Here is a 5754-nt window from a genome sequence, read left to right as displayed (position 1 = left end):
CCCAGTTCTATGCTGTCTGTATTCATCATTCTGTGTTCAGTTATCTGTTTGTATGGCCATTCGTCCCAGCTCTATACTGTCTGTATTCATCATTCTGTGTTCAGTTATCTGTTTGTATGGCCATTCGTCCCAGCTCTATACTGTCTGTATTCATCATTCTGTGTTCAGTTATCTGTTTGTATGGCCATTCGTCCCAGCTCTATACTGTCTGTATTCATCATTCTGTGTTCAGTTATCTGTTTGTATGGCCATTCGTCCCAGCTCTATACTGTCTGTATTCATCATTCTGTGAAAAATCAGGTAACCTTCCCAAAAGTAATAATCCTAAAAATCCTGGATGCAAGATTAGCAGAATGGGGAGGGAATAAGCAGGAATAAAAAGCAAACAAATGGGGGTGAAGTTACCAGAATTTTGCAACCCTACAACCTGTGTTTAGCTGTGTTAGTATGGCCATTTGGCCCAGATCTATACTGAATTCATAATCCAGCCGGCTGTTCATGGGGATGTAAACTGTCCTCCACCAGCTGTCTGTCTGTCACTCCTCCAGGCTACATACTGGACTGCTGTATGTTATCCTCACTGCTCCCAACTGCACTTAGCCAGATGGACACACACGAGCACAAGCACGCAAAAACATCTATCCACCTAGCTGTTTTCTCACTGCCGAAAATGTCATTCTGAGGGACTCCAGTCCTCGCTTTTATTTTCCATCCTGAACCACTCTGACCGTCTCTATATGAACCACTGACAACTTGGAAGGAAAATTACTGAGGATAATAGCGGACAATATTGACATTCCTATTTGCCACATCTTCAAATTAAAATCAGATCAAATCAAATTGTATTGGTCACATGCTTGTTTTCCTAGCTCCAACAGTGCAGTAGCATCTATCAATTCACAACAATCCACACAAATCCAAAAGTAAAACAATGGAATTAAGAAATATATAAATATTAAGATGAGCAATGTCGGAGTGGCACTGATTAAAATACAGTGGAATTTAGGCCTCCCGGGTGGCACAGTGGACTAAGGCACTGCATTGCAGTGCTAGCTGTGCCACCAGAGACCCTGGGTTTGAGCCCAGGCTCTGTCGCAGCCGGCTGCGACCGGGAGGTCCATGGGGCGACGCACAATTGGCCTAGCGTCGTCCGGGTTAGGTAGGGTTTGGCCGGTAGGGATATCCTTGTCTCATCGTGCACTAGTGACTCCTGTGGTGGGTCAGGTGCAGTGCACGCTGACCAGGTCGCCAGGTGCACTGTGTTTCCTCCAACACATAGATGCTTCAGGGTTGGATGTGCGCTGTGTGGCTTGGTTGGGTTGTGTTTCGGAGGACACATGGCGTTCAGCCTTTGTCTCTCCTGAGCCTGTATGGTAGTTGTAGAGATGAGACAAGACAGTAACTACTAACAATTAGATACCATGAAATTGGGGAGAGAAAAAATCTAAAAAAGAGGTAGAGGTAAGAGGTAAAATCTAAAAAATAAAAAAATACAGTGGAATTTAATACAGAATATACATATGAGATGAGTAAAGCAGTACGTAAACATTATTAAAGTGAGTCGTGTTCCGTTAGTGGGCAGTGATTCCATGTCTATGTAAATAAGGCAGCAGCCTCTAAGGTTCAGGGTTGAGTAGTCGGGTGGTAGCCGGCTAGTGATGGCTGTTTTAATTGATTGTTTTTGGTCTGATGGCCTTCAGATAGAAGCTGTTTTTTTAGTCTTTTTTAAGTTTTTTAGTCTCTCTGTCCCTGATTTGATGCACCTGTTCTGACATCACCGAGTGGTTGATGTCCTTAATGATCTGTTTGGCCTTCCTGTGACATCGGATGCTGTAGGGATACTGGAGGGCAGGCAGTGTGCCCCCCAGTGATGCATTGGGTGGACCACACCACCCTCTGGAGTGCCCTGCGGTTGTGGGCGTTGCAGTTGCCGTACCAGGTGGTGATACAGCCCAACAGGATGCTCTCAATTGTGCATCTGTAAAAGTTTGTGAGGGTCTTAGCCCTGAGGTTGAAGAGGTGCTGTATCACCACACTGTCTGTGTGGCTGGACCATTTCAGATTGTCAGTGATGTGTATGCCGAGGAACTTGAAGCTTTCCGCCATCTCCACTGTGGTCCCATCGATTAGGGCCGATTTCAAGTTTTCATAACAATCGTAATCAGCCTTTTTGGATCCTGATTATGGCAGATTACATTGCAATCCATGAGGAGACTGCATGGCAGGCTGACCACCTGTTACGCGAGTGCAGCTTCAAAAGGACCTTGTGGCTGCAAGGAGCCAAGGTAAGTTGCTAGCTAGCATTAAACTTATCTTATAAAAAAAATCTATCTTCACATTATCACTAGTTAATAACACATGGTTGATGGTTGATGATATTACAATGAGGTGCCTGTTAATTTATCATCGAATCACAGCCTACTTCAACTTGATGATTTAACAAAAGCTCATTCGCAAAAAAGCACAATCGTTGCAATATTGTACATAACCATAAACATCCATGCCTTTCTTAAAATCAATACACAAGTATATATTTTTTAAAACCTGCATATGTAGTTAAAATAAATGATTGTTAGCAGGCAATATTAACTAGGAAATTGTGTCACCTCTTGCGTTCAGTGCGAGCAGAGTGAGGGGATATGCAGCAGTTTGAGCCGCCTCGCTCGTTGCAAACTGTTGAAAGGCCATTTATTCCTAACAAAGACCGTAATAAATTTGCAAGAATTGTACATAATTATGACATAATATTGAAGGTTGTGCAATGTAAGAGTAATATTTAGACTTAGGGTTGCCACCCGTTCGATAAAATACGGAACCATTCCGTATGTCACTGAAGGAATAAACGTTTTGTTTTCGAAATGACAGTTTCCGGATTTGACCATATTAATGACCTAAGGCTCATATATATATATATATGTGTGTTCAGCAGGCTCGTAAGCATTCATTCAAACAGCAGCTCCTAGCAATGCTAATCCCGAGATTAGGCTAGCAATACTAAAGTGCCTTTAAAGAACATCCAATAGTCAAAGGTATATGAAATACAAATGGTTTAGAGGGAAATAGTTATATAATTCCTATAATAACTACATCCTAAAACTTCTTAATTGGGAATATTGAAAGGAAGCACCAGCTTTCATATGTTCTCGTGTTTTGAGCAAGGAACTAAAAAAATGTTACATGGCACATATTGCACTTTTAACCAGTTCTCCAACACTGTGTTTTTGCATTATTTAAACCAAATTGAACATGTTTCATTATTTATTTGAGACTAAATAGATGTTGATTATGTATTATATTAAGTTAAAATAAAAGTCTTTATTGTTCATTCAGCATTGTTGTAATTGTCATTTACTACGAATATATATATAAAAATTGTCCGATTAATCAGTGTCGGCTTTTTTGGGTCCTCCAATAATCGGTATCGGCGTAAAAAAAACAAAAACATAATCGGTATACCTCTAATGTGGATAGGAGCATCTTCAATCTAAGCCTAATAGAAAGCGTGTGACCCTTAAAAGTACACGAAGAGCTAACATTAATAATATGTATATAAATCTATCATGGCTCAAATTGGAAGAGAGATTGACTTCATAACTACTTGTTTTTGTAAGAAGTGTTGACATGCTAAATCCACCGATATGTCTGATTAAACTACTAGCACACAGCTCAGACACCCATGCACACCCCAGAAGACAAGCCACCAGAGGTCTATTCACAATCCACAAGTCAAGAACAGGCTATGGGAGGCGCACAGTACTATTTAGAGTCATGGCCACATGGAACTCTCTTCAACATCAGATAACTGATGTAAGCAAGTAGAATCAGATAAAAAACAGATAAAAATACACCTTATGGAACAGCAGAGAGTGTGAAGAGACACACACAGGCATAGACACACATACAGATGATAAGACACACTGTACACAAATGTACACATGGATGTTGTATTGTAAATATGTGATAGTGGTGTAGTGACCTAAGGGAGCGCACTACATGTATAGAGTAAAGTGTTATGAAATGTCATATTTTAAATTGTTTGTAACTGCCTTAATGTTGCTGGACCCCCGGAAGAGTAGCCTTGGTAGCAGCTAATGGGGATCCTTAATAAAAACAAACACAAATACTTCATAGACCAGTTAGTCAACACTCAGTTTCTTATGTTTTAATAGGTCTAGCTCTCCATACTTAAGCAATGAAGCAATCAGAGGACAAACTGCATTGCCTTGCATAATGTAATTCAATATTCAGATTGTCTACCCCTCTCTCCCTACCCCCCACCCTCTTTCTCTCTCTCCCTCCCTCCCCTCTCTCTCGCTCCAGGCATCAAGATCTGACGATGACTTTCAACCAACGCTCGCTACCTCGCTCTCCAACCAGAAATATTGGCCCTCAATGTAAACTATTTCCAGTTAATGGTTTTATATAAGTACTGTAAGTAGGTGGATGGAAGGGAGTCTATTGGGTAACGTACTTCAAAAATACACTGACACCTGGGAGATGGAGGATTATAACTGCGTCCCAAATGGCCCATAGGACAATGCTCAGGAGAGATAGAGAGAGAGACAAGCGAGAGAGAGACAAACGAGACAAGCGAGAGAGAGACAAACGAGACAAGCGAGAGAGGGAGACAAGCAATAGAGAGATTTTGTAACCTTACTCTGTGTTCAGCTGCGAGTTACAGTAGTATGGCCATTTGGCCCAGATCTATACTGAATTCATAATCCAGCCGGCTGTTCATGGGGATGTAAACTGTCCTCCACCAGCTGTCTGTCTGTCACTCCTCCAGACTACATACTGGACTGCTATATGTTATCCTCACTGCTCCCAACTGCACTTAGCCAGATGGACACATACACACACACGAGCGTAAGCACACACACACAGGAACAAAAGCACGCAAAAACGTGGAAACACACACACTGTTCTACAGTATAGGCCTTCTGTATCCACCAAGCTGTTTTCTCACTGCAGAACATGTCATTTTGAGGGACTCCAGTCCTGGCTTTTATTTTCCATCCTGAACCACTTTGACCGTCTCTATATGAACCACTTTGACCGTCTCTATATGAACCTCCCCATAGACCAGTTAGTCAACACTCGGTTTCTTCTGTTTTAAAAGGTCTTGGCTTCCCCCTTTCTCTTCATAAGAACAAACTGTTCTTCATTGCCTTGCATCATGTAATTCAATATCCAGATATGAGGCATGTTAAGGACTGCCACTCTGATACCTTCTCCTGTACTTTCTTTCTGAAGATGTCAAATAATACAAATAAAGTCCTTTCCTTTTTGATCTCTAATGACAATTTGACATTTTTCTCTCTCTCAATCTGATACTGCCATGTCATCACCTGATCATCTCTCTCTCTTTCTCTCTCTCAATCTGATACTGCCATGTCATCACCTGATCATCTCTCTCTCTTTCTCTCTCTCAATCTGATACTGCCATGTCATCACCTAATCATCTCTCTCTCTTTCTCTCTCTTAATCTGATACTGCAATGTCATCACCTAATCATCTCTCTCTCTCTCTCTCTCTCAATCTGATACTGCAATGTCATCACCTAATCATCTCTTTCTCTCTCTCTCTCTCTCTCTCTCAATCTGATACTGCAATGTCATCACCTAATCATCTCTTTCTCTCTCTCTCTTAATCTGATACTGCCATGTCATCAGCTGATCATCTCTCTCTTTCTCTCTCTTAATCTGATACTGCCATGTCATCACCTAATCATCTCTCTCTTTCTCTCTCTTAATC

The sequence above is a fragment of the Oncorhynchus keta genome, chromosome 35 (assembly GCF_023373465.1).
Source record: "Oncorhynchus keta strain PuntledgeMale-10-30-2019 chromosome 35, Oket_V2, whole genome shotgun sequence".
Lineage (NCBI taxonomy): Eukaryota > Metazoa > Chordata > Actinopteri > Salmoniformes > Salmonidae > Oncorhynchus > Oncorhynchus keta.
Note: the sequence above shows the minus strand (reverse complement) of the source record.